Here is a 26284-nt window from a genome sequence, read left to right on the forward strand (position 1 = left end):
TGGGTGTCAGCAGAGGGGCAGGGATGGAAACCTGGGCAAGTGCCAGGGTAAATACCAAATGTCTGTTCTGTTGTAAGGAATTATAAGAATTCCAGAATTAAAAAGTCAAAAAAGGCTGAGCTTGTGTGCTAATTAGGCTCCCACTCAGGCTTATCTGTAGCTCATCTTCTCCAGTGAATGGGACCATGGTCACCTCACAGTCCTTGTCCCATTATAACTGCTGCACACTCCGCTGGGCATAAGCGAAACGCCAAATTAATTGCATCCGTGCAAGATATAGAAAGTGCCTTTTGTTTCTTTTGCAAGCAAAGAAGTCAGCTGCTCGGGAGGGCCATCCGCTAGCAGTGTTTGCCTCAAAGGGCTTTTCTGTGTGGCTGAGCTCTTTATCGTGCCTGATCTATGATTTGGGTCTTTGTCACAGCTGGCGATCACCTCCCGCTCACTTGTAATGTGCACAGAGCGCAGTCACCAAGACCTTTCAGAAATAATGAATTCCCATCTCCTTTCTTCTCTATTTCTAAGGAGCAATGTGATGCTATGCTCAGGGTATTGACTCAGGCAGCCTCGGCCCCAACAGGGTTGTTGCTGCAGATGTTAAGGTAGATGTGTGTTTCAGTAGCTTAAACTATTATAATTGGACATTCTTTTTGTTTTGTTTTGTTTTATTTGATCTCAGAAATACAAAGAAATACTGGTCATGCTTTGTAAATTTTTACAAATAGGTACCCCGCCAGTTCTTTTCAGCAGGGAGGAGAAGCACAGTTGTATTATCCCTGTTATGCTGGAGGCCAGGTAGGTAGCAATGATGTGTATCTGCTATTAAGTGTTGTGCAGTTGTGGAGTTACCAAGATAAACACCGACTCAGTAATGTTATGCTTGTCATGTGGCACTTCTATAGCAATGTAAGCAGTGGGTGACAGTCCTTCCTGTAAGATACAGCTAAAGGCAGTGATAGCATTCATAGCTCCTGGGGTCTTCTAGTACTTTTGAACCATTAAACTTGGAAAGATGATGTGTGGCTGTCACTAGTTAGAGCTGGGTTGAGATATAGATCCAGCCATCAAGTATGGATATTCTAGGATATGTATGAGTAGTCCTGAATTGTTATAGGTAAGAGTTAGTGTAATAATACCTAAAATGGAACACTGAGTGTAAAAAAGGCACTTCCTTGAAAAGTCTCACAAGAATCAGCAGCCTTAGAAGTGCTGATTTTTGTTTTATCCAGTGTCCTGACACTGAACAAAGCATATGTGGTTGTTCCCACTCTCACTGGAGGATACTCCTGTTTTTGTCATTCTCCTTTGAACCTGTTTTGGTTGGAGTTCACAGGATTAAATTTTTAGAGCAAAAAGTGGTAGGATGGGACGTTATAAATGGTTGTGGTCTTCACCTCATTTTCCTACAATACTATGTAATGCAAATAGTGGCTTTGTCAGTCCATACAAGGATGCCTCAGACTGACACACAAGGCAAGTTGACTGACTCTTGGGGTTTAATGAGCAGAGTGAAGTCATCTCCTGGTTTGCATTGCTAGTTGGGTGTTCTGATGGAGCTCCTGCGAGGTACACTTCCCATATTAATCACATCCTAACCATAGCCACATTTTCCAATGGAGGAACCAAAGCCCTTTCTCTCTACAGGCTGCCTTGGTTGTGTGGTTGGTCAAACTTGTGAACCCTTCAAAAGTAGTCAGGTTACTCTAAGAATTTGGTGCCTCTGATTGGGAGTGAAAGGGAGCATCAACCTTTATTTTTTTTTTTTGGAAAACAAAAAACACAACAGAATATTTGAAGTATTTTGGTTTTAGCATTTTCTTGATTGTTTTTTTTAAGAGGTCATAAATATGATGTTCAGACAAACACCAGTGTCCTTCCATGGCTCCTTGAAATAAATGAGTTCAGACTGTACACAGCCTCACTGATGAAAAACACAAGCCCCGTTGACCTGGAATCTCTCGGTTTCCCAGGTTCAGTCTATACCTCTTCTAAAATTCTGTGTTTGAGAGCAGGGTGGTAACAGCTGAGAGATTTCAGAGATGGGTTGAACTAGTTAACCAGTTGGATGCTGGTGCAAGGGACAGTTCAGCTTGATCCTTTCCTTCTCCTACCACTGTTGATGCTGAGCTCACCAAACATGGAGGAATCCATTCCCCCCTGGTGGCTGGGTTATGCTTTGTGCTCAATTGGATCTGCTGCTTGGGGGGTTTGGCCAACGCTTGAGCTTGACCCCAGCAGAGGTCTAGGTGAGAGACAGAACAGACTGTGTCCTGCGGTGGTTCACAGCCTCCACCATAGCACTGCTGCCTTTCAATAAATAGACCTGCAGCCTTTTACTTAAAAGAGATGGAGAACTGGCAGGAAAACATAGTCAATTATTTTTTTTCTTTCTGTTTGTCATTCCTTAGCTGGGCTTTGAAAAATTTGTTTCTGCATAGGAATGTAGAGAGGGGCCATTTGGGGATGTTTGCCATGTTTTGGAGGGGTGAATTTGGAGCACATTGGATGTGGGACAGGAACAGCAGAGACAAACAGCCCTGCTTGCACTTGCACTCATAATAAAGTTCCTGCTGTAGTAATCTGCTGCAGATAGTGAGGTTTTACAGATCCCTCACTGCGCTTAGCTCATATGGTTGGGTTGTAATGAACAAGCTGAAGTGGAAAAACAGCCTTTTCCTTAAACCAAAAACACAGGCATGAAAAACACCCCTTTGTTTTTTTTTTAAACAGACATTGCACTTGGGACCCTTTAATGGTAAATATTTAACAGGTGGAAGTCCTTATTCGTTTTTCTTTTCCCCCCATATTTCTTAATTAGCAGCAAGTCTTTCTTACTTTTTTTTCTTTCTTTCATTTGGCTATTAATCATCTGAGGCTCTCTTGGGTACTCTCCGCAGTGCTCTGCTTGCTGCTGTTTTCCTTCAGCTCATGTGACTTGGTCTTGCTGCCCTTGAAAAGGAGCTGAGGGCTCTGAGTGCTGCTGTATTTTGCAGCCTATGCTGTGTTTATTTGGAGCCAGACTCGTGCTCAGTGTTTTGCTCAGTGTGGGTGGCTGAACTGTGCCCTCCTGATCAAGTGCCGGAGTTGTTATTCATTGAGGGATGAGAAGGAGGAATGTGTTTCTCAGATGCTGGTCTGTCACTTGCAGTACAGATGTAATGCTGCATGACCTTCTCTGTGTTCTTTTGGGCAAGGCCTGCAGGTGTTTGTCAGTGCTTAGACCCCTAATTTGTGAGGGAAGCAGAATGCTGGTGTAAGCCTGGAGTGCAGTGTGCTGGAGCTGGAGCAGGGCAGATGCATGCAGCATTTTAAGGGCAAAGTGAAATTAACTGAAAAGTCAACTTTCTGGGTTTATCTCCTGAGCACAAGAGCTTGAATGTCATCTGCATGCCGTACTGGGACATTCTGTATCCTGCCCTCACAGCCTGGAAGGGAAGGTGTTGAGCACCTGATACACCACCTGAAACATGCTTAAAATGAACAGGTATCATTGGTTTATCAGTTGTTCTAAGCCCTAAAGCCTAACTAGAAAGAGGTGGATATTTATGTGGGCATAATGGAACAAGTGATCTTCCTGCCCGTAGCTGCTCCATAGCCTCAGGTTCTGCTGCCACCCAGAATCATAGAACTGATTAACAAACCATCAATGCAGGTTGAGGTTGGAAGGGACTACTTGGGATTATCTAGTCCTACCCTTCTTCAAGCAGGGTCCCTGCTGGCTTTGCAGGCAAATAATAGAAAGAGGAAGAGAAGGAAAAGCATAATTTTTTGTATTTTCTTCCTTTTGTTTCTTTCACTCATCTGCTGATGAAAGTGTACATGGTGAGCTAGAACAGAAGCCTTACTCCTCCTGGCTCAGAGGTGACTGGTGATGGATTTTTATCAGTTGGTATGCACATATTTTGTGGATAATTAGTTTAGAGAAAAAACAGCTCAAGGGTTTCAGGCAAGTATTCTTTCAGTGGAGAAATACCTTTTGCAGGCATTTTATCTATCTTAAAGTCATCAGAGTGGCTGGGATTTGCTATATGATGAGTGGGAGAGGAGTTATTTTAGGACAATCAGATCCTTTTCTATGATTTTTTTCATCAGCTTAGGGTTTTGGTAAGCTCTGAAGGTGTGTGTCATTTAGGTGGGTCATGACATGGGGATAATTTGTTTGTTAGCCCTACCCATCACTGGAATACTAAAGAAGCAAGGAGACTGTTCCCTGATTCTGTGATTCTGGTTTCAAGAACTAGAATACTTGAGGGAAGACTTAACATTGCTTTGCACTGATTTGAGTGTCATATTTTGTAGTCTGCACCCTAAATATACCTTGAAGGAACTAGATTTCAGGGAGTTATAGTGTCATCAGTCCTACTGTTGGCAACTGTGGCTCACGTTAGCTTGGTTTATGTTAAGCCTACATCTTTACAAAGCAGAGAAGGCAACTCTGTTGTCTTTCTTAGTGAGAAAGAAGGTTTGATGAAATGCAGGTTGCGTACTGAATGTGATGTAAATAGAAGTGAGTGGAATTCATACAGTCGTAGAATGGCCACAATAACCATCTAGTTTCAACCCTCCTGCTATGTGCAGGGCCGCCAGCCACCAGACCAGGCTGCCAAGAGCCACATCCAGCCTGGCTTTGAATGCCTCCAGGGATGGGGCATTCGCAGCCTCCTTGGGCAACCTGTTCCAGTGCATCACCACCCTCTGTGTGAAAAACTTCCTCCTAATGCCTAACCTAAACCTCCCCTGTCTCAGTTTAAAACCATTCCCCCTTGTCCTGTTACTATCCACCCTCATGAATAGCCATTCCCCCTCCTGTTTATATGCTCCCTTCAATTACTGGAAGGCCACAATGAAGTCTCTTCAGAGCCTTCTCTTCTCCAAGCTAAGCAAGCCCAGTTCCCTCAACCTTTCTTCGTAGGAGAGGTGCTCAAGCCCTCTGATCATCTTTGCGGCCCTGAATTCAGTTTATATTAAGCTCGGGTTTCTCCAAAGTTTTAAAGAGGGGGAAAAAAAAATAAAAAAAAAGAAAAGGAAAAAAAAATTAAAAAAAGAAGAGTTGCATTCTGAACATTTAATTATCCACTTGGTTATTTCTTCTGTTTTTTTTTTTTTTTTTTTTTTTTTTTTTTTTTTTTTTTTTTTTTTTTTTTTTTTTCATTTCTGATGACGTTTCATCTGTTTGAGGATAGGACTTCATTGACACAATTAGCAAAACAAAGCAAACGATTATCACACCTTTTATTTAAGCCTGTGCTATTTAATGTATTTGCTTGCACTTTCATTACTCATTTGCTTGGTTACAATATGCAGTGATATCACCTTTCTGTGCTGCTAGAGCTAAAACAAAGCAAAGAAAAAAAGTCTTTTGGCTTTGAGCTGCTCTCTGCTGTTTTTATGACAGATGAACTAGAAAGCAATGTTGGGCAGGGAGTTATTTGAGTTTCCTTTCACTGCTTGCAAAGCATTATTTCCGGGCCTGGCAATTGACTGGGTTTATGTGACAGCTTTCCTATCTTAAAATAACAAACAAAAATCCCAGCAACTTGATTCCCAGCACTGTTAGTAATATCAGGTTTTAAAAGGAAAAAAAGAAAAAAAAAAACAAAAACAACCAAAGCAAAACAAAATTTTGATGGCTTTATGCACATCAAAGAACTAGAATCTTTATGACTAATTCCCTGGGCATTTGAAGCCACATTGCTGAGAGGATCTTATTTCATTTGAACGTGGAGGTGTACTTGAGTTGGTAGGAAGTGCGAACACAGTTGTTCTACTGGAGAGCTGAGTGCTTCCAAGGTGTCAGGTTTAGTATCCAGGTGATACGTGGGGCTGTCTCCTCCACGAGATTCTGTGGATGGGTATTTCTCTCTGAAATTAGAAAGGCAGAAAGTCCCGCTCAGCTGCTTCCTTGCAGCCTTTTACTGCCTTCTCTTTCCTGTTGGAGAAAACGTGTAATTAGGTTAATAAAGGCTAAGATGGAGAAAGAAAACTGTCTCCTTTCCCCAGCCAAAAGGGCTTTGGAAGGATATATTGGTTAGGTGATAACTTTGTCTTGGTTGTTGGTTTATAGTCCTCCTCATTTCACATCACTTGGGACCTGTGAGCCTCTGGAGATGGTGGTCCCATGGAGCCTATGCTCAGTGTGTTTAAATAAACCAGGCTAATAGGTTAACAAATGAAAAAAGGAGAAAAACAACAACAACAACAAGTGAAAAAAACGCCAAACAAACCTAAAAAACTTCCTCCTGTGCAAAAGTGAATTGAAAGATCGGAGTTTGCATGGGAATAAGATATGTGGGAAGAGCCTGTGGTTTTTACTTCCCTCTGGTTGCTCTCATATAATGTCTGTCCTTTTCCTCTCTCCAAAGGTCCCAGACTTGTGCCTTCAGCCACTCTGGAGTAATGCTGAGAGGAGCAATGAGCGTGATCCTTTCCATAGCTCCCAAGGATTTTTAGGATCATGGGATTTATGGACCTGCAAAATCCTCTGCAGAACATCAGCCACCGACAAAACCATCTGGAAATTCCTGCCATCTTTTTGCCCTGTCTTTCTTGGGTCACCAAGTGTTGGGAAGGAAGCACCTCTGCTCTGAGGATTACAGCAAATCAGTTGCTTGCCGTCCTTACTGGAATATCTTCCCTTTCACTTGCTTGGAGCAGAGCAATTGTTGCAGAAGGCAGAAGGATATTTTTTCCCTTTCACTGAGCTTTTGCAGTGCAGCAGTGGCCATGTCCAGGTATGTAGATGGTTTCCTCATTCTCCACCCAATTTCTTTTCCTGGTGTTTAGGAACTGAATCATTCTGTTTCCTTACTAGCCTCTGCTGAAGGTAAGGCCTTCCCATCTCTTTAGCATCATACTCTGAAGATGGCTTTTCCTCATTAGCAAAGGGGTGGGGAGGCTCCCATCCATGCCTCATAATTCCTCCTGCACTGCCCCTGGCCACTCAGCAATTACTGGTGTATTTACAGCACCAAGCAGACACCGGCTGTGAGTGAACCTGCTTATCAGGCTTTGCCATGTAATTTCAGAGGAGATAATATGAGTATTCAATCAATTTTTTCTCATCTTAATTTAATAGTACTTCTATTGAAGAATGGCATCATTAAAAGAATGACTTATAAAAAAAAAAGAAAAAAAAAAGGAGACGGCTTTACATTTTAACTTGAAAATTATTCGTATTCAACGTAGACATAGATAACTCAGCAATTGCAGTGATAATTACTAAATTTACATTTTGATAGAGATTTACAATGACTTTGATGTTTTTATAAAGGTGACTGAGCCTTTTTCTTTTCTTTAACACCAGAACTGGATTGTCCTGTTGGTCTCTGGGGCATGAGTTTGCTGTGAAAATCTCAGTTTAGACAATTGCTCTAGAAGTGTTGGGGGATAAATCCGCTTGTGTGTGCTGCTGCATAGAGAATGGAGAAAAAAGTCAGCTCTTTGAATCTAGATTCCAGATTTATTTATTTTGATTGTACAAAAAAAAAGAGCTGCTAAGGGGAAATTGCTGAAAATGCTATTCTGCATTCCCATCAGCATGTGTGAGGCATTAAAAGTTTCATATCATTGCTTTGTAAGCACAATTTTACATCAGATTAAAGGAAGGAAATGGAGCCAGAGGAACAAAACCAGTTGACCGTCTCTTGAATTTGATGTGATACTTAAGCCAGATTGTGAAGATAGAGACTGAGGATTAAAATGTTCTTTACTTTGACTAGCAGGAAAGTTGAGTGCTTGCTATGCTTGTAACGGAGACTGTAGTTTAACTGTGGGGAGTGAAAGCATTGTACCAGGTCTCTGGGGTGGGTTGCGTGTATTGCGTAGGCTTGGTGGTCAATGGAAGGCTCTGTGTAGAGCCAGCAGCCTATGGGGTTTCAGGCAGAGACATCCCCGTGGGCTGGGATATCCAGTATTTAACTTAACCTGCTCACTTGGTGTGTTGCAATCTAGCTCAAATGGTGTAGAAAATACGCTGAAAAGTAATTGTATTTCTTTTGTGTGGTTAAGTGCATCTTCTGAACTTCTGAAGGCTGCTTTTTCTGGTGGCTGAGACAGAGAAGAAAGGGAATTAGGAAATCTATTTCCTGTTGCTGGCTCCTCCAGTAACCTCGTCTGTGTCTCTGGTAAATTCACTTAATAATTTTATTTGTTTCATTCTGCCCTTGTTGGCTGATAACATTGTATATAGCAGTATGTAGGTAACTTTCAAGGCATAGCCCTGTGCGGGTTGATCGGGGAAGTAGTTTAGCCCATTTCTCTCCCTTGTGAATACAGAATGCAATTTTCCAAGCGTGGAAATTCCCAGTGTTTTATTAACTGCCTCCTAACAACTTCTAAGGCACCGAAGAAAGATCACTGGAAGTATGAGCTTTCTAACTACTATTTAAGCAAACATGGTCGATATCTAAAAAGCTCCTTTGTCAGCAGTGTGCTACAACACCATGAGCTTTATCTTTTGTACATAAGCAGGAGCTTGGAGCCAAAAAGTCCTAATTATAGCCATGAACACCTGCAGAAGACCTAGAGTGCATGTGCAAGATGCATTTATTGGTCTCCTCCAAGCTCTATTGCTCAGCCTTTCAGGAACAGCATCTCTGTAATTTGCTTTGAGGGAGTTCCCTGGGATTCCTCTTTGTTTAAAGAGCAAAGTAAGCATGATCACTGCTTGTATACCGGTTCCTTTGTCTTTCTTCAGTATAAGATAGGGTGTAGGCTTCAATTCTGGAGTACTCTTGGTGCTTAAGCCTACTCCCATAAAACAGGCTCTTGGTTGCTCTGCTCTTTTGATGCAGTTGCTTTGGTGCTTCTGAAAATGTTTGTTTGGAGATGGAACAAAACCTGTCCATCGCTGGGTAATTTAGAGCAGCACCAGTGCTGTACATTGCATGGTTCTTCATTGCTACCAGGATTGCAGACAAGATGCAGTAGATGTACCCAAACATACTGTTCTGCTTTGCCCATTGCAAACTCAGTCCTGTCCATCCTGTCTCAGCTATGGATACTCTTGACACCTGGGAGCCTAGTACCATGCAGGTGACATGGACTGCCAAACCTGGGGTGCAGCTGCAGCTCAATGCATTTCACTTGGCCTTGCTGCTTACTCTGTGTTACATTGCTCTGGATCCGTGCTACCTGTAGGTCTATGGACAGATACATGGTATTAGGTTAGATATTAGAAAAATGTGTTTTATTTCAGGTTGGATGTTAGGAAAAGTTTATTTTCAGAGGGAGTGGTCAGGCATTGGATCAGGCTGCCCAGGAAGGAGTTGGAATCACTATCTCAGGAGGTTTTCAGGAAACATGGAGGTGTGGTATGTAGGGACGTGGTTTATTACAGTGGTGGGGTTGGGTGTATGTTTGGACAAGATGATCCTAATGGTCTTTTCCAGCCTTTCTGATTCTGTGATCATTAATTAAAAAAAAAAAATAAAAATGCTTCCACTGATTGTGAAAGTGGTGTCTTTGGGCGTACAAGTGTTTGTATGATAGACAATGATGATTTGGAGATAGTAACAGCATTGTAAAAGTCACAGCAGTGCTAAGTCGGTATTACTGGTGGTTACATGAGAGTGAAAAAGCAGCCCTGGCACATTGCAGGGATGCTCCAGCCATGAGTAACCCCTCACACTCACTGGAGAGGAATTTTTTGGTGCCCAGCACAGACAAACACTGACACTACAGGTTTTCAACAGTTTTCAAGTCTGTCTCCAGCTGGCAGAAAATAAAGGAATTGCAAGTATTTATTGGTTTAAGGGAAGAAAGCTCAAAGCTATAAAATAAATTTGACAATGTAGTTTTTCTTCTGAAATCTTAACTTTTTTTATGGTTCTCTGAGTTGAATATGTGGAAGCCCGGCAAAGGAAGATGATTTAATCTACAGATAATGTCTCTTGCTTGATGGTTTCCTGCTTCTAAAGTTTACTCCCAGTTCTCTAGAATTGGGGTTTGAAGCTTTGGTTTTCAAATGGGATTCTTGAGGGTGGGTGTAGTAAATGAAAGTGCTTTTAGAAGTTTCTTGGGTGCCAAAAGCCTAGCTGGCACTTTAAAAATATTTACAACTTAATATTTGAATTCACTTCTTCCTCCAGGATGCTGCTTGGAGAATGTACTGGTAATACTGATGCTGAAATTGTGCTTTGATCTTAACCTTCCTTGTCCTTGTTGGGAGGATTTCATAGGATCATAGAGAATGGCTGGAGTTGGAAGGGACCTCAAAGGAAGATATACCAGGGGTGAGTGCTGCTCACAGACCCTGCTGCTGCTGACCCTAGTTCTGCATTTTGGAGAGCAGTGACATGAAGGGCAGCAGTGAGAGCCAGCCCAAGCAAAGCCAATTAATCTCAGACCTCAGTCATTTGGTTATGCAAAATCGTAGTATTGGTGGGCTTTCCCTCTTCTTCTTTTTAAGGTCTGGAATGATCCTACTAGTAAGTGATGAATGGTCCTTTGTTTATTGTTTCAAGATGTTGCTCAGTGCTTTCCATTGACTAAACTGTCACAGTAGTTACTTTCAGGATGTAGTTCTTCCTTAAAAGCAATCTTTGCTTTTGCAATGAATAACTGTTTGCAGTTCCTGACTTGCCATGCCTGTAAGTGCTGGCTGCCTGCTTGCAGACTCACTATTCTGCTTCAAATTGTCCTCAGGAAGAAACAGTGAAATACCAGTAGATACATTATGGCTTGAACCAGCAAAGCAAGGATGACATCTTGGTTACTGAATCCCTTGTACTACATTGCCAGGTTTTGCAGAGGCATAGGTGTTGACAGGCTGTTTTCTTGGGCTGCCATCTGCTGAGCAGTTGATGGGGATTAATATTTAGGAGCTTGTTTTGAAATCTGCCTCATGCCACTAAAATGTAAAACCTCCGAAGCTGGCTGGCATCCTGAGGCACTGAGGGGCCCTTGAGGGGCTTTTCAGAAGTGGTGTCTTGCAATCACAGAGTCATAGAAAGGTTTGGGTTGGAAGGAAACTTAAAGCCCAGTCCATTCCAACTCCCTCTGCCACAGGCTGGCAACCCCTCATCAGATCAGCCTTCCCAGGGCCCCATCCAACCTGGCCTTGAAATCCTCCAAGGATGGGGCATCCACAGTTGCTCTGGGCAGCCTGTGCCAGTGCCTCACTGCCCTCTGAGTAAAGAATTTATTCATAACATTTAACCTAAATCTCCCCTATTAGTTTAAAACTGTTCCCCCCTTGTCCTCTCTCTACCAGACCACGTAAGAATTCCCCTTCTACTCTCCTACTTACAACTTCCTTTCAAGAAACCTGAAGGCCGTAGTGAGGTCTCCCCAGGAGCCTGCTCTTCTCCAGACAAGCCCAGATTCCCTCAGCCTTTCTTCACTCCTTAGGAGAGATGGTTCCAGCCGTCTGATCATCTTCATGCCCCTCCATTGGACCCACTCCAACAGCTCCACGTCTTTCTTGTTCTGGTGCCCCCCCCCCCCAGACCTGATGTGACCGCATTACTTCAGCTGGGACCTCAACAAGGAGGAGAAGGGGAGAAAATTTTCACCTGCCGACGAGGATGGGATTCGAACCCACGCGTGCAGAGCACAATGGATTAGCAGTCCATCGCCTTAACCACTCGGCCACCTCGTCTGCCTTGTCTGTCTCCTTCTGTTTATTGTGAAAGTGTAAATGTTTTGGCACAGTGTGCTGGGTAGGACTCACAGCTCCAGGGTTGCTTTCAGGATGTGCCAGATCTGAGGAAGAATCCTCCTGACTCTGCCATTGCATGTGAATATCCGGGAGGATATGTGAGCTGAGGATCTCTGGAGGTCGGGAGAAGTTGACTAGTTGGAGTTGGGGATGTGCTGCCACCCGTCCTGCTGGCACTGTCTCTTGTTATCCTTGCAGGGAGAAACTCCTCTTGCATTGATCCCTGCACGGTTTTATCTCGTGCTGAGCAGTTCACATCAGCATCAGGTGGTTTTTGTTTGACCCATGCCCTGCTTCAAAATGAAATAACAAGGTACTGGGGGAAAAAAAAGTAATCTCCCAGATAAGCATTTTTTCCTACTCTTCTGTAATTCATGTGGGAGCTGGCTTTCTCTGCTGCCGGATGACTAAGGAGGAAATTCTTTTTTGGTTAGGGCAATGTTTCGAGTCCAATGGAATTTGTTTTATCACAGGTTTATCACTTCCACCCTTGGAATTCATAACCGTTACAGCGTGGGGCAGAAAAAATAATGGTGACTGCAAGTTATGCCGCTTGTCTTCTGTGAAAAGGATGCCACATAGCTGAAAGGCTTTCTCAGGTTTGCTCTGTTTTGCATAGGGATTTTGCTCCATATCCGGGTATCTTTGTAACAAATTAACTCGGAATGAGACTTGAATATTCTATCAGCTGCCATCTTTGAAGTGTGTATTTTTTCCTTGTGTTTAAGTTAATTAATGCTCATTTCTTGAGTGTAGGTGAGTGCAGCTCTGCTTGTTGTACAGATAGGGAGGAGGTTCTGATTTATTGTGGCTCAACCAAGGGATGGCAAGGTCAACATCAAGTTTATATCTAAAGAGTTTCTGGTTCATCTTGTTAATCTCCATTACCTCCCCTTTTTATAGGGGGGATCTGGATGTGTGTATCTGGAGGACACAGCTGGGATTTGGATGTGCCATCCCCTTCAGAAGCCGTGCTTGTTGGCTGAATGTGTTTATTCTAACAGCATTCGCTTTGCTGCCGTGTTACTGTGATTTCAGTGCCGATCCCTCTGAACAGCCTGACAGGGCTTCTGAAGAGGTTTGACACTGCAAAGCATTGTTTACTTGTGAAAGTATTATTATATTTTGCATATCTATTATTCATCGTTTGTGCTAAAACTGACACTACATCATAAAACTGCTCTTAGATTTCAAAGCTTTGAGCAAAAGCTGTTTTTGTCCCTGGATGCCTGTGACAGCGCTGGGAAGTGCCGTAGCCTTTGTATCTCTGTAGTCCCCTTTTATGAATTGTGAGCGATGGCAGGGAAGTATAAAAGAGCAGCGGAGCCGGTTTGATGTTCATAAAAGGCTTTGATAAAAGATGCAGCGCATAGACCTGATATTATATCCTATTTTTAACTTCTTGAGCACAAAGTGCTCAGATCCAATATTTATGTAAGCTAGAAAGATGTGGGTTTTTTTCTTTCTTTCTTTTTTCTTTCTTTTTTTTTTTTTTTTTTTCTTTCCCTTTTTAGGACCAGGTGAAGCAAAAGAAAAAGTCTCCCTTCTGCATCCTGGTAAAACTTTGTGTCCTCCATGGAGGTGGAGGAGCCTGGCTGTGGGTCGATGCTCGCTGCCTGCAGGCTGGCACCTAGGACAGCGACTGGCACATGGGGATGGCCATTAGCAGCCAAAGCTATAGCACAGCACCACCGGGCAGAGCCCAGCCTCTGGGTGCAGGAAAGTGCAACTTTTCTATGAGCCCAACCATGTTTCCCACCATTGATCGGTCCCCCAAGAAGCAGAAAAATAAACCATTTGAAAGCAAGGGCAGCTCCTCTCATTTCTGTACAAGTCAGATTACGGTAAAGGCATCTCTATAATAAGCAGCTTTGCTTGCGCTGTAGGAGATGAGAGGCTGTGTGCAGACAGGGTAATTTGGGTTTTACTGATGAAAGCACTTGTCATTATTTCCAGCCTCCTACATGTTTCGGTGTTCTCTTTAATCACTTCTATCAGCCTTCTTGCTTGCGGTGTGCCTATGTACTCATGCATATTCATGTGCAGGGCAGTGATTCAGGAATGCACATACGGGCACATGCCTAAAGCTTAAAAAGATGCTTTCCTGTCTGCGTGTGCATATGCACGCAGGGATGGAAACTGCTAGCAGGGTGTGCAGCATGTGTACATCACCGTGGCATGGTTATTTAACTGTGTGACTGGGTTGTGTTGGTTCATACACAGGCCTTCACTCTGGACATCAAGAATGCCAATGGTCTCAGCATGCAAACCTGATTTTGATAGAACTTTAGTTCTTGTCTTGCTTGATGCCATGTCTTTTATTCTGTCAGGGAGAAGTGCTAACACCCTGTGCAGTGGAGAACAAGCCCTGTTATTCCCTGGAGAAGCCCAGAACAGAGTCCAACCTTGCTGCAGCTCTGGGAAAGATTTAAGGTTGATCAGATGAGCTGTTGGGGGTGGTTTTGATTCCTTCAGCAATCTGTGCTCATCGGTGGGTCCACTCAAAGCTGGAGCTACATTGGAAGTAATTGGATTTGGGCAAAGTTGTCTCAGTCTCTCACCTGTCCAAGATGCATAAGCCACTTTCTGCTCATGTCTAAGTATGTAAATACATTTATATGCCAAGTGTTCACCTGTACCCACAGATATTTTTCATGGGATGAATAAGCTGTGATCACCATATCTAAAAAGCAGTCTAATTTTTTGGTTGCTCACCTGTAATGCTGTGCAGCACTATATGTAGGAGGTGCTGTAGTGCTTTGCAGTGTGACTTGCTGGACACAGAGAGCTTCTATTGGAAGCATATCTGCAAATCCAAGTCTCTTTTCAGCTTGTGGAAGATTGTCAGACCAAAAGTTTCAGGATCCCTGGTTATTCTGTAGGGTACTATGGGACTGTGAAGTTCTGGTGAGGCTGCTCCACAAGTGCTGTGTTTTGGGCCCCTCACTACAGGAAATGCATTGAGGCCCTAGAGCATGTCCAGAGAAGGGCAGTGAAGCTGTAAACAGTCTGGAGCACAATTATTATGGGGAGCTACTGAGGGATTAGGTTAGGGTAGTATGGTTAGGTTGTGGTTGGACTTGATGATCTTTAAGGTCTTTTCCAACCTGAGTGATTCAATGATTCTGTGATTGTGTAGTCTGAAGAAAAGGCTTGGGAGACTTTATCACTCTCTGCAGCTCCCTGAAAGGAGGTTGTGGTGAGGTGGGGGTCAGCCTCTTCTCCCAGGTAACAGTGACAGGACAAGAGGGAATGGCTTCAAGTTGCATCAGGGGATGTTCAGGTTGGATATTAGGAATAATTTCTTCTCAGAAAGACTGGTTGGATATTGGAACTGAGGTGTTTACATCTGCCTTGCTGCATGCTGTGAAGCAGTTCAGATGCTTGCATTGAATTTTCAGGAGCAATTGAACTGTTTGACTGCACGTCATAGAGAGCCAGGCTCTTAAGTGCACAAAGAGCTCTCCAAAATGGGCTGTAGCATCCAGCAGAGCTCTGCCAAAGTGTTGGATGAAAAATGGCCTTTGGCTTGCAGTAGCTGTGTTTCCTTTGAAACAGAGCAAGTGCATTGCTTTACTTCACAGACGTGGTGATAAGGGGAAAACCAAAGTGAAGCAGTGACAAGGTGCGGAGATGCCAAGGGCACAAGCTCACAGGCTGCTGGCTCTCAGCTGGAGGACCCTAAAAGCAGACTTGGTGCTGGAGGAAAGCATCCTTATTCTGCGTGTACCTGTCCCTTCCAGCCAGATTTTATGAGCTTTCTTATTCAACAAGTGCTTGTGTATAGCTGTGCTGAAGCGGGGTCCCAGCAGGAGGAGCGCTGCTGGCTGTGGGAGGCAACCCAAAACAACAACAAGAGAAAGTGTCCAGATGAAAGGTCTGTTAAACCTCAGAGTCTCCTCTGCCTTGTTTTCAAGCTCTTCTGTAATCAGCTGTCATATTGGGGTCTGGGCATAGTGGATCTCAGCAAGTAGGGGCTGAAACTTAAACAAACAGTGACTCTTCTATAAATATTTAGCTTGCACTGTTTAGGAACTGCTGGAGCAGGAGACAAAATACATTTCAAGTTCATAACTGTCTGAAAAAACTACAGGAGTATGGTGCTTGATCAGTGGACCTGCTGACATGTAGGTTTTCCCCTATTTTTACAGAAGAAAAGGACATGTTTAAGCACCCTTTGCAGAGAAGTAAGATTGCGCTCTGCCAGTGTTTGCACATATTGTTTCTCCAAAAATGCACTGGCAAGGGTAAGGCTGAGTTCCATGACCTCTGCTGCAATTAAGCTTGCCCTGCAAGTGCCTGAGAGCAGGGCTTGCCTCAGAACAGTTGCCACTTTTCTGGTGGAGAACTAATTTTGTCTTTATTTTCACTGCAGCAGGCAGAAGCAACCTCAGGAACTGTGTCCTCTCCTTTGAGATCAGAGGCACTGCGGTTTTAGTGGCTGCCACACAGATTGCAGAGGCTGGGTTGCTCTGTACTGTTTGGGTTCGGGCACTGATACAGAGGACTCCAGATCTTGGGGCGTTAGGCTTTGTGCCCCATGTTGTTGCAGTAAGATGGTCCAGGACAAATCATCAGTGAGGTTAATAGGTTTCAGAGCATGACCATTCTTCATGGGAGTTTCAAATGAGTGTGAAGATCTCCTGCAGTTCGGTGTCCAAGAGGAGCTGGGACTCCTTGCTGGCAGTCTGAGAGATGGAGGAAAAGGATAATGACCCTTTCTCTGCAAACATCTGGAAGTCAAGGGTGCAGCTGTGGGGCATGAAGACCTCTCTGAGCACATTGGCTGGCTGCCCAGATACCAGGAAGGCTGCTGGCTGCGTGGCTGTGGCCAGGCTGTATGAGCAGCCCTAAATCTTGGACTGCTACATTGTTCCTGCTCTTGCAAAAGCCTCAATAGTCAGGTGGGCCTGTCCCTGTCAGCCTTTCTTTGCCTCCTAAATATGAAGATAATATCCTTTGTTTACCTTGCAGAGCTCTTGCAAGAATGGGAAAGAATGAAAGGTGCTGATAAGAAACAGTATCAGTAGCTGAGACGGGCAGATGAACGCATGCTTTGAATAAGGAGAGCACTTCATCAGTGGAGACAAAAGTCTGGAATTGTTGATTAAAAAGAAAAGAAGATCAATTATTGATTGTTTTATTTCTTCCCTTGCTATTCTAAACCAAAACCTCTAATTAACTTTATTTTCCCAGTACCTGCTATACTGCTTTGTACCAGAGTTGTCTTTGCCAGCATGCTCCCCCACCAGTCACCCCTGCCACCCCACTCCTCCCTGCTGCACATTGCCCAAAAGGCTTTACTCGGTGATAAGAATTCCTGAATTTTGCTGTGAAAAAAATGAAATTCAGAGTGCAGAAGGACATAGGAGTTGACTTGTGGAGCAGCTCCATCAGCTGCTGCCTGGTCCTTTGGAGGAAAGCAGCCCTGGCACAGGTTGTTCAGAGAGGCTGTTGGGTCTTTGGAGATTTCCAGAAGCCACCTGGATATGGTGCTGGACCAGGTTGCTAAGGGCCTTGTCCAGCCTGACCTTGAACGTCTCCAAGGATGGGGCATCCACCACCTCTCTGGTCCCTGCCAACTTGTGGCATACTATGGTTCTGTGACTCACGGTGAGCAGAGAGGGGCCACAGAGTCAATGCGGGGCAAGGGCGAGTAAGGAAAAGGTAAATTCTTTGAGTGCCAGCTCATTGAAACCGCTTTTGGTGCTTGAAAGAAAATGTCAGTGTTTGAGTTGGATGCGACAGCGGGCTTGATGGTTTTTCTCTTTCAATAGTTTCTTTGAATGCTCTTCCTAAATTAAAAGGCGGGTTTTAAATTATTAATGTTTTGCCTCCTATGCGAAGGGATTCCAAAGCTCTCTGCAAACCTCTGCTACATCTAATGTAAAAAATAGCCTCATGGTTTTTCCCAACTTCATCCTTGACAGAAGCCACTCCTCGAGTTCACGCAAAGCACTAAATCTGCAGAAGTGGAGAAAGGGAATGTTGATTTATGTAGAAGGTAATTTTCTTAAATGGTGTTGAGCCAGAAAATATAAAGATGATAATGATTTTTCTTTTGGCATAAGCTTTCCAGATTTCCATGTTTCTGACTTGCTGAAGCAATGCCTCCTGCCAGAGCTGAGTGTCAGTGCTCGCACTGGGATGCTGAGCACTGCCCAAGAGGGGAAGGTGCCCAAATTCCACAGCATCCCAGCACAGGAGACAGGGACCATAGCCAAGGCTCTGGACATAGGCCTGTGCAAAAGCTGCATTGAGAGCTAGAGCCTCCTGTTGGATTTATGACACGTTTGCCTATTGAACCTCTCTCTTCACTTTGGGTATTTGTCCTGATTTTGTACCAAATCTCCTTGCTACTTGAACTGATCTGTAGGCAAGCAGAAAGAATAAATTATTATAACTTTGGCTCGGGGCAGCTGTCCAAGGGATATATTGGGACACACTTGGCCTTTGAAAAGAGGGACTTCAGTCTCCAGCCCTGTCAGTCCCTCTGGCTCCTGGAAGTTTTCCTTCCAAATGGTTACTTCTAACCTCAGAGAAGAAGTTTGTGTTTTTCAGGGCTATGATTAATTCCGTTTTTACGCTCCATTGCAAAATGCCACACAATAAATGAGACCAGCAGGGTGGTGTTTTATAGTGGGGGAGTGGAAAACATCAAACAAATGCTTTCAGATGCTGTTTTGGAGCAGTGGTGTGTGTGTGTGTGTTGTATAATCTCTTGCAAACTGTGAGGTTTTGTTCCTATTAAAAGGAATGGGGGGGGGAAGGCTTAAACCTCATATATGGAAAGAATGTTAGAAATAGTCGAGAAATTACAGTCTTTTTGCACCAGGTCAGTGAAAGCTAAGTTAAGGTGCAGAGTTGCAAAGTAATACATCACTGGAAACAGGCAGAATGTACTCTTTCATCTTGGGTCTATGTTCCCGAGAGTCAGATGGTACCTCTGAGTCATGGGTGGAGGTTGCCTCTCACTCTCTCATTGCTCCCCAGCATCCTCCAGATCTGAAAGTCCTCAGGGCACCCTGTGCTATGTGGTGCAGAGCTGTGGGCAGCACTCAGCCCTTCCCAGTCTCAGGAATGCTGGTCTGTCACCTTCACTAAGCACTACTGAATCCATCTGTGTGCTCCCTCACTTTCTGTGGAGGAACATCCTTCTTCTTATTGAATGGGAAGGGATATGATCCTGATTGTGCTTCACTGACATAAGATTTCTTTCCCTGGCATGGCCTCTTTGCACCACATGCTTGAGGGCTTGAGTCATGTCACCACAGGAATCTGAGACTCATTATCAACCTCAAATGAGGCTCATTATACCTCTGAAGTGTTCAGTGACAAATGGAGCTGCAGCATGAGGTGCTGCCCTTTTGCAGCAGCCCTCAACTTCCCAGGAAGGCTCTTGGTCTCAGTATCAGACCCTAGAGAAAAGAGTCTGAAGCGTCATTGCATGCCCAGATTCTTCATCCTGAGGACTCACAGGATGCTCATACATGACACTGAGATTTGTTTCCTGGTAGGACGTTGGCTCACCTAGTAAGACAGAGCTCACCTGTGGCTGTATGCACAACCTTGGCCCATGGAAAGCATGAGTCTGCACACATGGCCTTGTTCCTTCTCTTAGTCTGTAGCGTTTCCTCATGTCCTCCTTCCCTGGAAAGCAGCAGCCTTGTTTGTTGTCCTAAGCGCCTTTTTCTTCCTCCAGGACACTTGCTTTTCATGCTGTTTTGGTTCCTGATAAGCAGTGGGAATGACAGGAATGAGGTGATGGTTACCCGTGAGTGTTCTGCTCCTGCTGCCCGCAGACTCATCCCGTCAGCATGTGCAGCCCTCATGCCAATGACATGGGTGTTTTCTCATTAAAAATAGACCACAGACAATGCCACTTCCCGAGGACTGTGATTTATCATTTAACAACAAGTGGTTACTCATTTCCTTTGGAAAACTTTCTGGAAGTGTTATTTTGCTTTCTCCCATTGCTTCCCTTTTTTTATTTTATTTTCTTAAATTTCTTTCTAAGCCCTGCATTATTCTTCCCAACAGCTGCTCTTTTTAAATGAAACATTCCTTTTTCCAGGGGATTCAGGATTTATGAGTTAAAGATCATGGGAAGAAAATTGTTAACCCTTCAGATATTTGCTTTTTGTTGTGAGTCCCTGCAGCACTGGAGCTCAGCCACTGAGCAATCAGTGAAGAGATTGGTGACATCTACCTTGGAAAATAAGATTTGAAGAAAAATCGGAAGGTGATTGTGATCCTTAATGAAAAGTGGATAATACGTTTTAAGAAAGCTTGGAATATCTGCAGAACTCATCCATCTTTACTCTCACTGCATGAGTTACCAGCTCTGAGCTGCGCTACCAATTGGTGCAGTGGTTTGTTGTGAGGGATGGAAGAGTTGCAGAACTTGGAGGAAAACCTGTAAAAGTCCTGAGATTTTAGTTATAGTGACTGTACCAAAACAAAGTGCTGGAAGATGTTGGGTAGTTCCTGAGGATATCCTGCCACTTTGACAACCAAATTTGGGAAATACAATGAAGATGAAATAGTGACAAGTGAGTGTTTAAGAAGCGATACTTCTAAAACAGTTTGCTGTAGGATGAAAAGGGTGTTTTGAGTAGTCTGCTTACTTTCTATAGTGAATTCACTGGTAGACTGCAAAAAATGCAAATGCAACCAGAGGTGTTGCTTTGCTCAATAGTCTCCTCGCTTATAGTAGTCTTAATGAGCTATAGGGGTAGTCTGAAGATGAGAAAAATAAACTCAGTAAAGACATGTGCAAATTAGTGCAGTTGGCAATTGAATGCTTGTACCCAAAATGAACAATAACACATTAACTGCAGAAAGGACCTGGCAGATGCAGTGAATCATAAGCTGATTGTGTATTAAGAATTGGATGCTGTTACAAGAAAGACAGACCTCAAATAGCCTAAAGAAAAAAAGCAAAGGTGACAATTCAGTCAGTCTCTGTTGTCTCATGGGACCTTTTCTGAAACAGTGCATCCATCCTCTCTGCAATATTTTCATATTCCAAGTAGGCGGCTTGGGAAGATGAAGCTTCTGTTTGGGAAGCTTCACTTACAAGGAATAGTTGGAAGATTTGCATATGCTAAACTTAGGGGGAAAAAAAAAACAAAAACAAAAGCAACCAGCACAGGTGCTGGGTATGATTTGATGGGGTGCTGTCTTCAGCACTTATTTCACAACCTAGCAACATGTTTTGGCCTGGACAATGGATAAGATGCAGGAGGAAGGGCAGAAAGAGGAGAGACAGTTGAACATCTGCTTTGGATCAAGCTTTGAAGGGAAGAGTGGATTTGAAACACCTAGGAAGGTGTCAGTCAGCATCTCCCCTTGGCTGAGCACAGGACCAACACAAAGCTGCCCAGGAGGACTTGGTTTCTGGCTGCTGCCTTGCAGTTGTGCCCAGTGGCAGTGGGGCAGGCTGCTATTTCTCAGAGTATAGGTTTCAGTGAGGGGAGGGAAAATAAATTCTTCTGGAGCTGGCTCAGTAAGTGTTAGAAAATGCTTTGTTAGCATCCCTTCCCGGATGGCAGGGAGAAGGCTGCTGGTGGCTGGGAACTGTGGCTGACACTGGCTTCCTTTTTGGCAGAAGCTGAACTGGTGTTGCCTTGGAAAGCAATGCGGAGGCAAATAATCTGAGTGGCCTGGGGCTGGATGGCTGCTGGACCTTTCTGCATCTGAGTTTTGGCTTGCTTCTGGCTGCCGCCCTTTGGTTCTGCTGAGCCCCAGCATCCAGACAAGATTTCCGACATGACTGCATTGCACTGGGCTTTTGGCTCTTGGTTCAGTTGACCACAAACTGGTCACCCTTTGCTGTGATGTAAGTTGCTGATTTCCTCCTCCATGAATGCTGAACCAAATACTCCTGCAGCAGCCGTCTGACGGTGTTCACAGCCACTGGGAATGCTCTTGGGCCCTGCAAGCCAGGATGATTCAAGCTGATACTCATGCTTACAATTAAATGCTAAATGCTGAGTCTATTCTGCCCTACCAGCTGAACCCCCGAGGGGGAAAAAAAGGGGGGTTTTACTGCAAGAAGAAAGAGTTTTCTGGTTGATATTAAGAATGCATAGCATCAAAGCTAAACCGGTGTGCACTGGCTTTTAAAATAACAGGATGATATAAAAGTGCCTTGAGAGGAAGATTACAGATAAGCAGAGCTACTGGGTATGCCTGCTCCTTTTTGTAGGCTGCAGAACCTTCCCCTGTGTTGTGCAGGTCTCCATTGCCGAGCTGTGATCCCACACTGAGCATGGCCTCTGGGCATGGTGTCTCAGAGGAAGATGTGAGCCTTGCTACCAAGGTCTGGATTTCAGATCTAACTTGGTCAGGGCTAAAATTTTACTTGGAAAAGAAAAAAAGAAAATAGAAGCTTGATTATGGCACGTGGCACTGAATCTGACTTGTGTTGATCTAAGTAGTTCAAAAATAAAACAATTTCCATTTGTTTTATAAAAATGACAAAGAATGTGAAGAAGTAAGTAAGTGATTTGGTCTCTTCACGGCTAACAGGCTGGGGCTTAGTTGGAAAGAAGTCAGATGTAACTGTAAATCGATGCTGCAGGGAGGTGAGTGGCTGGCAACCATGCTGGACCTGCTGAAAGGAGTTCTGACACTGCATGTAAATAAAGCCAAGACGGGTTCTAGTGCAAAGTGTGGTGCAAAGAGCTCCCATGGGGCAGCGATCTGTGTTGCAGCATGTGTGAGTTTTGTTGGATTGATCTAAGGAGGAAAGACTTGTTTTGTTTTGTTTTGTTTTGCTCTCAGCAGGAAGCCTGAAGGCTTCCAGGCAGTTCCTCCACACCGCGTTGTATCAGTGCAAGTGTCCTCCAATTGAGTTTGCTGAGAACGGAGCTTATGCCAGTGCTGAGCTGTAAAGCTGCAGTCTCAGTTAAGTGCAACACAAGAGGAGTAGCAGCAAACTTCTCATCCCAGGGGAGAAACTGCAGCTCTGAGAGTCAACTTACTGCATGCTGCTCCCTGTTTGTATGGTGCCAGAGTTACCCCATGCAGTCACCTCCTGGATCAGCACCAAGCCTTGCTTTCATAGCATCATCATAGAATGGATTGGGTTGAAAGGGACTTTAAAGACCACCCAGTTCCAACTCCATGCTGTGGGTAGAGGTTCATGCCACTAGATCAGGTTGCCCTGTTCCCCATCCAACCTAATGCTTTGTTTCATTGGAGATACTCATGTAGGGATCTTACTTGGATGCGTCTCTGGAGGATGGGTTCCATATGCCCTCAATGCTCATCTGTGCTTGTTTTAATGACTTTATTGAGGTAGTCTCAGTGGCTGTAACTACTCAACTTTTTGGCTAAGCACAGCCCTTTTGCCAGGCTCTTGTAAGTACCTGGGTTAGCATTGCCTGTCACTGTGGTCTTTGCACAGCAGGTCTTTGTCCTGCACATCTGCTGAAGGGCTAGTAAAGCTTCTGAGAACTGTCTGCCTGCAAGCCCCAGACTGACAGCAAAATGGTTAATTCATCATGTGAGCATTGGGAAAGCATGCATACAGGGAACGCCTGCAGCAGGGAGCCCCTGGAGCATCCTCAAAGGCAGGACTTGACAGTGTTGTCTCAACTACCATCACACTGGCCTAGAATCCGGGAAAACTGGGGCCTTCCATCCACTTCAGCAGACTCTGAATCAGACCTTCGTGAAGCAACTAGTGAGAGCTGTTTGTGTACTAGCATGCAAGTGTTTCTCAACCCCACAAGTCAGCTGTTGTGCTGCAGCTGTGTTCTACAGGGTGAGCAGTAGAGAAAGTGGGAGGTGAGGACAGTGTTAGATGCTGCAACAGGGGAAAAGATGGGAAGTTTTTTAACTGATAAAACATATTTTGTGAGTGTGAAATGTACTTGTTGTTGTCTGAGCTGCGTGTTTTGCAGTCTCCATTGCTGGGTGCCAGGTAGGTTCCCATTATGTTGTTCTTTGCCTTAGCAGTTCAGGATGACTCACCATGTCTTTCTGGCACTTGATTTCATGGCATCCTGGTGTTTGAAAGCTGTCTCATCTGCTCTGAACCTTGGGAGAGGGAGCAATAAGTGCTCGAAGGGGAGGAGAACTCATTTGGGGCATCAGCCTTCCCCCTTTGACATGCTGCATCTTGCCTCTACCTGTCTGCTCAACATCAGTCCCAAATGTTGATCCAGAGGCACAGCAAAGGCAGCAGGAGCAAAAGAGAACCCCAGACCTCATCTTTAGGGATGGACAGTGGATATGATACTACCTCTTGAGAGATTCATGGCAAAGGGAGGAGGAGGGAGGCTGGGCGCAAGACACCAAGGAGGACCTTGAGGTTACCCACTGGGAGATACTCGGCGTCTTCCTTCTTCCTTCAGTGCACTTGTCCTGGAGCTCTTGGTGCTACAGCATACTTGCATTGGGAAGTGGGTAGCCTTTGCCAGCATCTGGCTTTTCCATGGCCATCCCCATTTTTCCTCTTTGCCTTGTCCAGGTCCAGGGACTGTCACTGCAGGAAGCATTGCCCATCACCTCCCTTCATTTTTTCCTCCTCTTTTGGTGCCAAGTTGCTCTGATAGACTTTGGCTCATATCCCAGAAACAGCCTCTGAACACACACAGACCGGGAAGGCTAAAATAACACTTGAAAATTGTTAAATAAATAGCAGTCGGTCTCTGTTAAATGGGAAACATAGCTTAAGTTGTTATATTTTTTTGTCCTCCCTTGGACAGGGAATTGGGGTGTGTGTGTGTCTGTAGAGTGGTTCTTGTCGTAATCCATCTGCTGTAGCCCCAAGTGGGCAGAGAAGGGTTATGCGACTCTGAGTTACCAAACACTTACAGTAAAAGTGTAGTCATCCTGAACCTCATCCAAAGAGCCTTAGGTTTTTTGTTGGCTTTTTTTTTTTTTTATATATTTTTTTTTTTCCTCTCTCCTGCCAGGATGCTGCTGCGTCACTTGCATTCTTCACCCCTCCTGCCTTGTTGGGAAGGAGCAACCCTCCAAAGCTGGCGGTAACTCTTTCCAGGCTTCTCAGGGCAGTGCTTGGGGCCCTTCTGTGCTGCTTTGCTCAGTCCCAAAGCACTCCAGGACCACAGGGTCACCACCTAGGGTTTGCTCTGTAGCATTGCTGGTCATCCCTGTGCCAGACTGCCTCCCAAAAAGCTCTTGTCTCTCCCTGACACGTTCTCAGATCTCGAGTAAAAATAGTGTAACGATTATTGTAGTGTGGGAGAGCAGGGAACGCTGCAGGAAGCATTTGGAAAATGTCAGTTGCAAATGGCTGCCAGCAAAGATTGAGCAGGAGCAGGAATTGACTTAGATACTCTGAGCTGTGTGCCAGTGTGAGAAAGTGCACGTCTCATCCTTCCTGGGTCTTTCTATAGAGCACATCCCCCTGGGGCTCAGCTGCAGGTCCCAGGGATGCAGTGCAGGGCTGGATGAGTGCAGAGGATATACCTACATTCAGTACATCCTAACCTGCTTCTCTTCTGTTTTTTTTTTTCTTCACATTAGTTACCCCACCCAACCCAGCCCAGCAAGGCAATTGTTTCTTGCTGATTAGTTTCATGGCAAAACAAACAAACGAACAAATAAATAACAACTCTTACCTCCCTACAGTGTCAAAATTGTCCATTTCATTCCTCAACTTCCTAAAGCTGTTGGTGTGGGATGAGCTGCAGGAGCTCTGATTCCCTGGTGAGAGTGGGGTAAAACTGTAGAAATGGCCTGAGCAGGAATAACCCAACTACAGAAGGGGAGGAAGTGAGTGTCTTGACTCCAGCCTGCAAGCCTGTAGTTCTGTATGGCAGCAATAGCCTGAACATGGTTATCTCGAGCATCAGTGTTTAATGCAGTGATGGAAACAGCTGATTCTAGATAAAAAGAGGGAGATTTGGTAGAAGACATCACAATATCTTTTAGATGCTTCAAATTTTGTTTTTTTTCCCCCATGATGTAAGAGCAAAGGTTGCACCACTTTGAATGGGTATTTAACATGAGCCTTCCTCTTAAATTAAGTAGGATAGTGTTTCTTCAGCATTTAGTGTGAATCTTGATGCCTGGCAGAGTATTTCAGCCTTCCAAAGAGACATGCAAGAATAAAGCAAAATGATTCACTGCATACTAAAATGCTCTTAATGTAAAATAATAATAATAATAAATAAACAGAAAAGTTCGTTTCAGCTTTGCAATAAAACTATAAAACTCACCAGCCAGTAAACAGTGGATCTGTTCCCATGGAGAGGAGCTGCTGCAGACCTAAAAGCTTGCTGTGGGAAAGAAAAAAAAATATAAATCAAAAAGATCCACTCTTGGTCTTGCAAACAAAGGTTGCCTTGGATTGTGGTCACATGTTACTGTTCAGCTGATCGAGCTCATGCCAAAAGGGGAAAGATTTCTAGTACTTGCTTGAACCCCACTGAACTGGTTTAGGGAATTAATTAGAGGAAAAAACTCTTCACCTTTGTTTTTTCCCTCACCGGTTTTCTCCTAGATCCGATGGCCCTGCGTGAACTCACCAGCCCAGCCACCCCTTCCATGACTTGTGAACTTGACTGTGATTTAAATTGCACCCTGAGCAAAGGGGCTTTGGCTTCTCCCTGCTGAGGAAGAAAGAGCCTGCCACATACCCAAATCTGA

At 44.4% G+C, this 26284-nt stretch overlaps 1 long non-coding RNA gene and 1 other non-coding gene across 3 annotated transcripts; both read right to left on the minus strand.

Annotated features, from left to right (window-relative positions):
* Positions 1–5212: 5212 nt before the first annotated feature.
* Positions 5213–26058, minus strand: LOC107310562. 2 transcript variants are annotated; one of them, XR_004306293.1, is made up of 4 exons: positions 25855–26058; positions 25255–25518; positions 19206–19387; positions 5213–5926 (listed from the first exon to the last, which is right to left on the minus strand). It is a non-coding gene; the product is annotated as an uncharacterized LOC107310562 (long non-coding RNA). The 2 variants fall into 2 exon arrangements; XR_001553637.2 differs by lacking the exon at positions 25255–25518 and having other exon boundaries at positions 25855–26056.
* Positions 11515–11596, minus strand: TRNAS-GCU. Its single transcript has one exon. It is a non-coding gene; the product is annotated as a tRNA-Ser (tRNA).
* Positions 26059–26284: the final 226 nt, after the last annotated feature.

This window comes from Coturnix japonica, chromosome 2 (assembly GCF_001577835.2).
Source record: "Coturnix japonica isolate 7356 chromosome 2, Coturnix japonica 2.1, whole genome shotgun sequence".
Lineage (NCBI taxonomy): Eukaryota > Metazoa > Chordata > Aves > Galliformes > Phasianidae > Coturnix > Coturnix japonica.